The 13,136-nt window shown below is 35.2% G+C and overlaps 2 non-coding genes across 2 annotated transcripts; both read right to left on the reverse strand.

Annotated features, from left to right (window-relative positions):
- Window positions 1-6,536: 6,536 nt before the first annotated feature.
- On the reverse strand, window positions 6,537-6,608 carry TRNAH-GUG (transfer RNA histidin (anticodon GUG)). The gene has a single exon. It is a non-coding gene; the product is annotated as a tRNA-His (tRNA).
- Window positions 6,609-6,715: 107 nt separating this feature from the next.
- TRNAH-GUG (transfer RNA histidin (anticodon GUG)) lies at window positions 6,716-6,787 on the reverse strand. Its single transcript has one exon. It is a non-coding gene; the product is annotated as a tRNA-His (tRNA).
- Window positions 6,788-13,136: the final 6,349 nt, after the last annotated feature.

Here is a 13,136-nt window from a genome sequence, read left to right on the forward strand (position 1 = left end):
CCAGTTAGTTTCTTGGTTAAGGTTTCTGACCAGTTGTAGACTCGTGGAGACTTATGATCCAATCCTGCCCTCACTTAGGCAGCTATTTGGGTTTACGGGAGGATTACATTGAATTGTTAAGCCCATTCGTTATAAAAAAAAAGCCCATTTAAATTGCTTTTTTTTTTTTTTCAAATTCATAATAATGGGTGTTTGGCAATGTGAATGGCTTCGTTTTCTAAAACAAAAATACCTTCCATGTCAGCGAAAACAGCATATTTTTGCTGATGTTAGGGTTGTTTTTGTTTTAGAAAGCAAAACCATTTATACTGTGGAACACCACATAGTCTTTTGGGATTTTTCATTTTAATTCAGAAAAACTCAAAAGAGGTGTATATAAGCAAAGCCCTCAGAAAAGGATTTCTCCTTTAGGCTATGTTTGGTTTAAAGAAGGAAAAGATAGAGAAACTTTTACAAATCTTGTATAGGTTTCCTTACCTTTCCCTTCTTTTTCTTACCTTTTCCCTCAAACCAAATATAACCTTAAAGAAAAAAAAAAGCTAGATTGTATGCGTCTATTGAAAAAAACAGGTAAATAAATTTTAGCTGAGATTAAAAAATTGAATTATATCCATTAGGCTCAGTTTGAGAAGAGTACACCAAATACAAGAATTGGCAGTGCAAATATAAGGTTAAATACAATCTATATCTGCACTGTATATATGTATTTGAATTTGTACTCTTCTCAAGAGTACAAATACAAATATGTACACTGTAAATACATACGAAATACGGGGCTTTGTACTTTACATATTTGTATTTGTATTCCTTCCAAACTGAGCCTTAGGCTGTATTTGGTTGCAGTGCAATTTTATTTGTACTAGTACAAATGTATGGGAATGCAAATTCTGGTTTAATTTTGTTTTGGATTTTACTTTATTCTGTTTCATGTCATAATTTATTTTATTTGTACTGCAATCAAACAAAATAAGCTAAATTTTGAAACAAAAATATATCAAAATTTACACTCAAATCATTTGCACTGCCATGATTTTGCATCAATGCAAATTTATTTGCATTGCAACCAAACACAACCTTAATAGCAAAACAAATCTAATTTAATTTCCTAACTCAAACAAAAGATTCAACACAAATCACCTAAATTTAAATGGGTTGTTATCTACAAATAAAATCTGATTTAATCACGTAAATCAAATAACCTTAAATGTGCCATGTTGATAGTGGATTCCAACCAAAATAGGTTTAAATAGTGGGCATGTACTCAGTACGGGGTGGTCATTGACAAAAACCAAAGCCCCTATAGGGTTTCTTAAATCCTCGCCGAAAAAAAAATTTGTTAAGGCTCAATTTGGAAGGAGGTCAAATACAAATATGTAAAGTGCAAAACTATGTATTTTGTATTGTTTTATATATATTTGTATTGTACATATTTATATTTGTACTCCTTCCAACCTTACAAAGGGAATATATAAATTCTGACCCTGATGAAAAAAAAAGCAAGGTTCAAAACATAGAAACATATCGTATTGTATTATATAATGTGTAATACTCAAAACATAGCTGTTGTACGCTATAAATTCAGTCACTTATCAAATTAAAAAAAAAAAAAGAAAAAACGGCATAAGAGTTTCAATAGTTTAAAATTTTCTATCCCTGATTTTTGTATATCAAGAGTATTAATACTTTGAACCTTGTTAAAAAGTTACTACATTATCTTTTAGGCTGTGTTTGGAAACGATGCAAATAAGTGTGAACATAAATATGTAGAGTGTAAAATGGTCCATATAAATTGCAAAGTTGGGTTAGTTTTATACTGACAAATTTACCTTCTTACCAAACAGATTTTAGCTGTAATGGATGCAAATACAAATTCCAATAAAGCACATGTCTTTTTTTTTTATCAAAAACCCACTTGAATGCAAAATAACTTCTTTTTTATTGATGTACTTTTACATCTTATTATCAATGCAAATATGCATTGAAAAATGTATTTTCTGCATTTGTCAATGCATAAATGTAATGTCGCCAAACACAGGTAAAAGTGAATCAAAGTGTAAATTTACCCTGAACCGGGATTTACACTCCATTTGTATTACTTCCAAATGCAGCCATAGTAACAAATGAAATCAAATTCAGCCTCCTTACTCAAAAAAAAGAAAAAGTTACTACATTATCTTTTGGTAACAAATGAAATCAAATTCGGCCTCGTAACTCAAGAAAAGAAAATGAAAATACTTTGATGCAATGGTGTGGGTTATATTCTTTAAAGACTCCATTTAAGAAGAATACAAATACAAATACAAATACAAATATATACAATACAAATACATAAAATCAAAGAATTTGCAACATATTTGTATTTGTACCTCCTTTTCAAACTGAACCTAAACAAAATGGGCTGGCAATTACAAATTGAACCCAAATCTCTTAAATCAAATAAAAAATTGAATCTACATATTTTCCACGCTGTCATTAACTAGTAGAATCTTCCACGTGGTTATAAAGTTTATGGGCCCAAAAGAAAGGCAACATCTTTCTCTCTCCACTGGATGCACTGGATGCATCAATGAATGGGACCAATAAAACCAAAGCCATACAAACAAGAGTTGGTATGTTAACTCGGAAAGCAACCTGAATAGTTGAGAAATAGAGTGTGTGGCAAGATATGGATTAAGAGAACCAACGGAAATGACTTAGGTTCAGTTTGAAAGGAGTACAAATATAAATATGTAGAGTATTTGTACTATTTTATATGTATTTGTGTCCATACACTCCTTTCAAACTGAGCCTTATAGAAAATTAAAGGAATATCATCTCTACTCACTTTTGAGTTTTTATGTGCCCGTTTGGGAGGGATTTCTTGTAGCGCTTCTGGCGTTGCACGAGCCAAGAAACCCAGAAAATTGTCAAAAATAAAAAAGGCTTGCATCAGCTGAAAAATCGACTTTGTGGTGAAGCTATTGTAGGTAATTTCTTAGAAAGCGATTCAATCACCACATAAGTACTCGCAAATGGGCTTTTCATATTAGATGCTGCCGAAATTCATAAAGTAACCAATTGAGGGTTGACTCGTTGGTGTGTTAGCTGGTTTGTTTGGGTATTGATGTGAAATCGAATCATGCAACCAGTACTTTGGGGAAAAAAGGGTAAAGCGGAAGTTATTTTTGGATTTGATCTGATCCGATTTATTTTCTTTAAAAATTAATAAGTTATTAAAAGAAAAATAAAATATATTAATTTAAATAAAGTAAAAACAAAAAATACAAGTATTTTTTAATTATTTTTGTCATATATATGTTTTTTATAAAAAAATAACATATATATGTATTATATATTTATAATTATAAGTATATAATATATATCGGATCGGATAGGGGTGATTCGAATCCGATCCAAAGATCGGAACAAGGGCGGTCCAAATTCGACCAAATAGGATTGGATCAGTATCCAATCCATTTGCATCCCTAGCACTGAATAAGAGAGAGAGAGAGAGAGAGAGAGAGAGACATAGTAATGCAAGTTATAAAGGTTCAGGCTGGCTTGTCAAGACCTTGAGTTGGATTTTGGGCATAAACCCAGAACCCTACCTAAGTCTTGATGGTCTTGGGCTGCGTGTTTTTATGTTTTAATCTGAACCTGCTTATAAGAGAATGCCCAGGAAAGATATTGAGGGTGTTCGTTTTTCGACTTTGAGAGGGGGAAATTGATTAAAATGTCCATGTTCATTTTTCAGATTTATGTAGGGATTAGGAAAAATTTATTTTTTTGAGTATTACTTACCCATCTCCAAGTACATAAATAATTTTTTCACTTAAAGAAAAGTTGTCATACTTGGATGGAAGAAAAATATCCCTTTTAATAATGGGTTTTTTATGGTTAAAATGGTCATTAGGTTATTTATCTGTGAAATAAAAGAACATAAATAAATGCATTTATCCGAATAAATTACTTACCACAAAACGAACGGAGCCTTGTGATGAAATTTACCCAACAATTCCATTAGTTATATCAGCTCCCATATAATAAGACAATTCCATTAGGTTCCTTAATTAGTTAAATGACATCAATAAAAGGAAAAGAGGGAAATGAAACCCACTATTTTCAAGACTTTTGAGAAGTATTGTTAATGTGTGAGTTTGGTCCAATGGGCTCTATGTCAGAGTGCAGGTCTTCCAAAAGCATGAATTCACAAACTTGGGATTGGGCTATCCCAATCTTGCTTTTCAAGTTGCTGTTAGCAGGCCGAATCTCAGTTCTAACATCAGCCCCACAGTGGTCAAGAATGAAGAAGTAGCTCAGTTCATTGACCTCCCTGGAATACTGTTTAAACATGGGGTGATGGGAGTATGTCAGTCCAGGTGAGATTATTTGGAGACTTGGGAGTCTATTATGGATCAAGCTAGATCATTTGTAGGTTGAGTTTGGATAAGCTTCATAGGTTATGTTTTTAAAGCCCCCCCCCCCAAAAAAAAAAAAAGAAAGAAAAAAAAATTCAATTTTAGGCTTTATATTTTTCATAGGGCATAAATTGTTATTTTTTAAGTGACTCTTAACCCTTTTTGGCTCATTTGTTTCCCGTGGCCCAAAGCTCAAAAGAAATGTCCATCCAAACAGAACCTATACAAAGCTTCCATGGTGGATTGGGGTCCAAAGTATGAATAAAATTAAAGATAAAATTAAGAAGGATGAGTTGATATCAATTTGATCAAAATCTCTATATGAACATTGTGTTATTTATGAGACATAATATTGAATCATCACCAAGCAATCATGGCCCTGTTTGGTTCTATTGCCTGAGGAAATGTTTTATTTGGAATTTTCTTAGAAAACAAGACAAAGGTTGTGTTTGGTTTAGTGGGTGTTTATTGAAAAAACTCTACCACATCAGCATCATATAGGTGTTGGCATTTATATGAAGCAAAAATGAAATATTTGTTTGGTTTCACCATTTATCACATTTTTTTCAAAACCAGACCGGATTGGACGATCGGATCGGAAAAATCGGGAACCAGTCATTTGACCAGTTCTGTTTTCCTCCAAAACCGTTGATTTTGGTCAGCAGACCGCTGAACCAGCCGGTTAACCGTTTGAACTGTTCAAATGGTTTTGACCGTTTTCTATTTTTTTTTTAATTTTTTTATTTTTTTTGTCAAAATAGGCCGACCATTCAAACCGGTAACCGAACTCCTGACCAGTTTGGTCACCGGTTCGTTTTTAAAAACCATGATTTATCAAATAAATGGTAGAAAACTAAAACACTTTGATTTTTATGCATGGGACAATTGGGGAAACGCCAAATTCTTGTTTTCCCCCAATGCCCTATCATTTATTTAAATCAAATACTGATATGACACACTTTAATGGGTATTTATCCGAGGTAAAGTATAAAAATCGTTTAAAGTGAAACCCAACCAAACAATAAAAACAACAAACATTTAAAGTAAAAAAAGTATAAAAATGCGCTTAAAGTAAAGAACAGCCTATCCATAAACGCTCAAAGAACAAAACACATACAAAATGTTTTTCTCACTTTATGACAGGTAGGCATCATTAGGTGCCACATAAGCCAAAAAGTGAGAAAATGTTTTGTCATTTCAAGAAATGCCGTTTTGATGTTTTTCTCATAAACGTTTTTCGCATAACCTGAGATATACATTTTCCTAATAAACAACTCAACAAAAACTAAGCCTCCATGGCAAGAAACTCATTTGGCACTGACTTGGCAGCAATTTTCTGCTAAACGACAATGTTACCAAACACCATCCACAAACATTTTCATTTTTCATGATAAACAGTTCAACCAAAATTGAGGTTCCATTGCAAGAAACACTTATCTGGCAGCAGTTTTCTGAAAAACGGCAACGTTACCAAACGCCATCCATAACATCCACAAACACTCTCCCGATAAATAGTTCAACCAAAATCGAGGCTCCATTACAAGAAACGCTTATTCAGCGCTGATTTGGCAGCGATTTTCTGATATACAACCAAAAACATGTTTTCTGTGTATCTTGTTTTAAGAATCAATGCCATTTTCGAAACAAGTTTGGAACCTCTGCTTTTGAAACTCAGAAGAAAGATAGTTCACAATGGAGAACACCCATTGATCTTGGGCCTACTTGACGAATCTCTGTCTCAAAACTTATTGCTAGAGTCACGTACAAATCTTAAGAGTGGCAGTTGTGGGCTGGACTAAGAATGTTTTTCTGGGCGGCTGCAACCAGCCCACTAGAACAGTTATATATGTATGTAGGGATGTAGAATGCAAACAATCAGCATTTGGGCATTCTTATAAATGATAAATCTGATTCCGTTTTGCTGATGACGATTGGTTCCTTGGAATAACAAAATTTCTGATTTTTTTGTTTGTTTGTTGAGAAAGAACAAAAGTTCTGATTGAAAGGAGATAGAGAGAGAGAGAGAGTACCATATGATTCCCACAAAATATTATCCAATGTTTTAAAGAGGTGAAGCGTCTTTAGCGTCGACTCAGTGATTCACTGAGTGAGAAAATTTCATAAAAGCATAACGTGGAATGTGGCTGCTGGGATTCGAGCCCAGGTCTCCACGGCCACAACGTGGAATTCTTACCACTAAACTACAGCCACTATTTGATATTGGGAAGCTTTATTGTTCACCTATAACATTTCGTTTCTTAAAGAAATAAAGACCACGTCTGGCTCACCGAGCTAGGGAAATTGAAAAAAGAACACAATGTGGCTGCTGGGATTCGAGCCCAGGTCTCCACGGCCACAACGTGGAATTCTCACCACTAAACTACAGCCACCTGATGATAGAATTACTTCAGAAATCTATTATTGCAAATGAAGAACAAGCTTTCGTCAAGCAAAACGATAGCGATCTCACATTTGGAGAAGCTAGTAGAAATTATGATGCCAAAACCTGGTAGGCTGGTAGTCTTTTCATTTTGAAGTCGGATAAATTACCAACGGGAGGTTAGTGGACCTCATGTGCACCCTCCCTCTTGTGGACCCTACCAGGCCACCATTGAGTCATCTGTGATGTACTATGTGTATCAAAAGACCATCTAAATTGTCGAAAATAAGGCCATGGATATTTATATTAATAAAAAGTTGAATTATGGGCATCTAGGAAAAATCCTTGTACAATGTCTTGTGTATGGTGGAATGGGTGGAGAAGTGCAATACATCATGGTTTTCAAAATCGCACCGGACGGTCGGATCGGAAAAATCGGGAATTGGTTAGGCGATTAGTTTCGTTTTATTCTAGAATCATTATTTTGTCAAAAACCGTTGATTTGGTCAGTAAACTGCTAATTTGGGTGGTCGAATTGTCAAACGGTTTTGGCTGCTTTTTATTATTTTTTTATTTTTTTGTCAGAACAGGCCATCCATTCAGTTCGAACGATCAGACTGTTCAACATGGGAACCGAACCCTTGATCGATTCGTTGTCCAGTTTGATTTTAAAAACCTTGCAATGAATTAACATTGACCGCAATACCGCATGAACCTTCCAATATACATGAATGAAATTTTAAATTTTCTGAAATCTTCCAATGACCACATTTCAATCTTCATATAATTGGGAATGACTCCTCACTCCATTGAGGATAATTAGTAAGTGTGCATGCGTTTTGCATGTGGCAATTTTTTATGATGATGATGATGATAATAGTAAATAATATGTTCTAAAATTTTCTACAATTTTTATTTCTCTACGTTTATAAAAATTATTCTTATTTGTCACACTTATTTTTGTTTAATATAATGAATACTAAAATGTGCCCAAATGCTTTTAACATTTTTTGCATTTTTATACTTTTGTGTATTTTTCATATTTTATTTCTTATTATTATGTAATTATGACATCAAGGGTTGACATATTTGCCCCAAAAAGTTAAATTGTTGACTCACCACCAAATTGGAAAAGAATTCCACTTTTTGGTTGGTTTTAAATTTGTATTTTATTTTTATCATCAATAAAAACAATTATTCTTTATCAAACATATTTTCTTTAATATAATTAATTAATATAGGATCCAATGAAAGAATGGGAGTTAATACCCTGTAAAAATGACTTAATGAGAGAGAATTGAATGGGGAAAAATAGAGTAGTTTAAATTACATTTTGTGTCCTCACAATTAAAGAGTGACCAAATTCAAAAGTAGGGGTATTATAGTCAAGAATAGGATTTGATGAATGTTAATAAAGTTAATACCTTAAAATAAGACTTAATGAGAAGGATTTGAATGAAGAAAAAAGTGGTTGTTCAAATTTTATTTGTCTTTATAATTAGAGAGACCAAATTCAAAAATTAGGGCATTTTAATCTAACAAAAGTTCCACTCTCATTCTTACTTTTAATAATAGTATAGATGTAGATAGATGAATATGCACTCTAAAATGAAGGAGGAAAAAGAAGTTGAATTACATCATTTTGTTTGGCATTAATTCAAGGAAAAATTTATAGTGCATTTAATGAAAATTGATGTAACATAAATCAAATGTGAATGGATCAGTGATCTTTAGTATTGTTAAAATCTTTAATGGTAAAGACACCTAAGGAAACATAAACCAATGAAAAGTAAGCAATTTTAATATCACCATCACCATCCATGCCTTATTCCAACTAAAACAATTTTAAAATAAACTCTGTATTTAATATTTGGCTAAAAAAGGAAAATGTATTAGAAAAATGTGAATGCATATACAATCAGATAGATTATTATAATAATATGCAAAGTGACTTTGAATGATCATTAATATATTCCCTCTATATAAATTCTTCTTATGTCCATAAGTAATGTAATATTGTTGAACTTGTATATTAGTCCCAACGAACCGGTTAAGGACTACAAAACTCCACAAAGAATGAAATAAATCACCATTAGAAGTAGACCTATTCATGGGCCAGGTAGCTTTATGGTCCGGCCCAAGTCGTTATTTATCGGGCTTGGACAAAACTTTAGGTTTGCGGGTTCGGGCTCAGGCTTTAAATACTAGGTCCGATCATTTTTCGGGTCGGGCTTTCTCAAATAAGCCCAGCCTAATACTATTACATATAATAAAAACATTTATGTTATATATAATATATATTTGTTTCTTAAATTATTAATAAACATTAATTTATTATTAGGAAATACAAATTAATTTATTAATTTATTAAATTATTACTAAATTAATATCATATTAGTTTATAAAAGTACACTGAAAATAAGACATATTATATACAAATCAGGCTTCGGGTTTTATATAAGGGTCAAGCTTGAGCTCAAGATTTAGGCCCAATGATTAGGCTGGACTCAAGCTCGGACCTGCACATTTTTTGTTGATAAAGAGGCAAAGCTCAGCCTAAACCCAGCCCAATAATTAGAAGTGACCACCTTAAGTGTTGAGTTGGTTGTTTTAGTGTGAGAAGGTACTTTTGTCATAATAGGTGCCTAATATAGATGTATACCTAGTGTTCTTGTAATTATAACTCTCACATCTATAGATGTATAATTGGTCCCAGCTCGCATAAAAAAAACAAAACAAAAAGTTATTGTTCCGCTAGCCTCCGACATGGCACGTGCCATTGTAACTCTCACATATATAAACGTATAGCTAATGTTATTAGATGTATGCCTAATTCTTGAGAGGGGTAAACTGGGTACAAAACCTAGAATCCACATTTTCACACTTGTCAGCTTGAAATTTAACCATTTACACCAAGTAATGGCCTCTATATATCTCTAGTTCTCTCTTTTTCTACACAACTTTATTATTGGAATTACATCAAATTGGTATTAAATTTATTAAGGTTCACAACACCAAAATGATTCTTCAATAATAAGATAAGTGCATTAATAATACATCACAAATAGATAGGGCTCCATTATGATGTTAGAAAGGCAGGATACGAAAAAAAAAAAAAACTTAAGGTTTATATTCATTCCTCTATCTTAAAAAATTTTTATGAGTTTGTATAGTTGAGAACAGTGATAAGTAGGAAAATCTATAACAATTCAAGGAAAGTACTTTAACAAAGGTGGGGATTTGCGACAATAGAATCGGTATTCTATTCCAATCCCTGGTGGAATGGCATTCTCCCATTTGAGGGAATGACCATTCCCTCTGAAAGTGAAAGAGATAAAAGAAAGCCTTTTGAGATTAGGCTGGATTGAATTAGTATAAATAAACAAGTTACTCGATAAGATTGTTATAGAATTTAAAATTTAAATAATAGTTACAACAAGATAGGAGTCCTCCATTGAGTAATCCTCATCCTTCTCACATAGAGAATTTCAAGGTGGTACATCATTTGGATGTACTCTTAACATCCCCCCTCAAGCGGGTTGGCCACCCGTTCGCAAAGGAAATGTACATCGAGCTCAATATGCTTGGCCTTGGAGTGTAACACTGGGTTGAATGATAAGTATGTGGCGCTAAGGTTGTCACACGGTAAAGGAGGGAGGGGAGAAGAGAAACAGAGTTCCTGAAGTAACATCTGTATCCAAGCTAAATCAGAGGTTGCAGATGCCAAGCTACATTACTCAGATTCTGTACGGGAGCAAGACACTGTGGGTTGCTTTCGGGAGCTCCATGATATAAGGTTGGGACCAAGAAATATGCAGAAGCCGCCTTGTGAGCGGTGATCTACTAGGCAACTGGCCCAATCTACATCGGAGAAGGCTTCCAACTGTAGTGATTTAGAATGGGTGAAGAGGATGCCATGATCTATCGTACCTTTAAGGTAACGTAAAATACATTTCACAGCAGCCAAGTGAACCATGGTGGGTGCCTTCATGAATTGACATACTTTGTGGACTACAAAGGAAATCTTTGGGCGTGTAAGGGTGACATATTGTAATGCCCCTACAATGCTGCGATAAAAGGTCGAATCAAGGAGAGGGTCCCTTGAGGAAGCATCTAATCGGGTAGAGGCTGCCATCAGAGAAGCAATTGGCTTTGCTTCATGCATCTAGGACCGCACCAATAGATCTTGGACATATTCGTGCTGAGTAAGGTGCATTCCTGCTGTAGTGCGATGTAGTTCAAGGCCTAGAAAATAGTGGGCCGAGCCAAGATCTCTCAATGCAAACTGAGAGAAGAGCTGGTTAATAAGAAAAGTTATAGCAGAGCCATCAGACCTAGTGATTAAAATATCATCCACATAGACTAATACCAGCAAGACATCAGAGCTATACCATTGAGTGAACAAAGACATGTCAGACTTAGAATCCTTGAAACCAAGTTGAAGAAGAGAGTCACGAAGACGTATATACCAGGCTCTTGGAGCTTGTTTTAAGCCATTAAGTGAACGGTGTAGCTTGAGACATAGTTTGGATATCGGGGATCCACAAACCCAATGGGTTGTTTCATATAGACCTCCTCATTCAAAAAAACCATTAAGGAAAGCATTGCTGATGTCTAGTTGTCTCACCTCCCAATGAAATGATGTGGCCAAGGCAAGCATAGTTCTAATAGTGGTTGGTTTAACCACAGGGTTGAAAGTTTCTTCAAAATCCACACCAGCCTCTTGAGAATAGCCCTTGGCAACCAGGCGCGCCTTGAAACGCTCAACTGAACCATCATCTCGGCGTTTGATTTTATATACCCAGCGATTGCCAATAATATTTTTGTCGGGAGGTAGGGGAACAAGAGACCAAGTGGAGTTTTGGATGAGGGCCTTGTATTCTTCTGACATTGCTAGAACCCAACGAGGATCTTTGTTGGCCTGGGTGTAGCTATTGGGCTCTGTTTTAGGAAGATGGCTGGCTTACATTGTATAACAAGGGTTTGGTTTAAAAACACAGGTCTTGGACCTAATGAGCATGGGATGAGAGGAAGAGGGATGGGGTAGTGCAGGTGAGGGTAGTGCACTGGATGCATTGGAGGTGGATGGGCCTAGTAGTTGAGGTGAACAGGGTTGACTTGAGGGTTGGGTTGGCAGCTGCATATGGGCTGGCTTGGGGCCCAAAATACTAGGATTAGGGGTGGGGGAGGGGTAGATTTGCAAGGAAATATTACAGGTGGGGGCCCAATAGGATGAGGGATGGTGGCTATAGAGTTTAGGGTGGGCTTAGTGGTCACAGCAAAAGGGAAGTCCAATTCATCAAATACCACATTACTGCTGATGAAGATCCGGCCCATGTTAGGTTCAAGGCATTTGTACCCTTTATGATGCGGGCTGAAGCCCAAGTGCACACACTTGACAGACCTGAAATCCAATTTGGTTTTGTTATAAGGGCGAATGTGGGGATAACAGGCACATCTGAAGACTCGGAGGAGTGAATAATCGGGTTTAGTGCCGTATAATTTCTCCCAAGGTAAGTTCATACGAAGAACTGGTGTGGGCAACCTATTTATGAGAAATGCAGTTGTTTCAAAGGCATCAAACCTTCGGTTCCGAGGTACTGATGTTGTAGCCATAAGTGTAAGGCCCGTCTCAACAATATGTCGATGTTTCCTTTCAACTGAGCCATTTTGAGCATGCTCATGTGGACAAGAGAGACGACGTGTAATTCCAGATGAAAGAAAAAAAGGGCGAAGAGATTTATATTCAACACCACCATCTGTTTGAAGAATGCGAATCTTGCAATTGAAACGAGTCTCAACATTATTCTTGAAAATAGGAAACAAAGTAGCAACTTCATATTTGTAAACAAGTTCTAAAGGTCCATGAACAATAGTGGAGCTGGGTAAAAAGGGTAAGCTATGGCTCTTTCCCATGGGGCAGGAACTATAGAAGTGAGAATCAGTGCCGGAGACGGGAAGTTGAAACTGTGAAAGAATGTAAGAGTTATCTTATGACTTGGGTGGCCAAGCCACTGATGCCAAATAAACTTTGAGGTACGCTCACCAAGGAGAGCTGTTCTACCTACGTTATTTGAAGTCGAGACACATTGCAATTGATAAATCCCATCTTTAATCGATTCCTGAAATAGTGTTCTTGTCACATTGTCCTTCACAGAGAAACCGGAGACAGTGAAAATAAATGAGGCATTGTTATCTTTGCAAAATTGGCTAATTGAAAGAAGATTCTTTCTGATATGTAGTACACGTAAGATATTCTTCAAAATAAAGGAACCAGTAGAAGTATGTAATAATGAAGAACCAATGTGAGATATATCTAGACCTGCACCATTACCCACAGTAATTTGATTCGCACCATG

Source organism: Nelumbo nucifera, chromosome 8 (genome assembly GCF_055504915.1).
Source record: "Nelumbo nucifera cultivar China Antique chromosome 8, China Antique-T2T, whole genome shotgun sequence".
In the NCBI taxonomy this organism is placed as follows: Eukaryota; Viridiplantae; Streptophyta; class Magnoliopsida; order Proteales; family Nelumbonaceae; genus Nelumbo; species Nelumbo nucifera.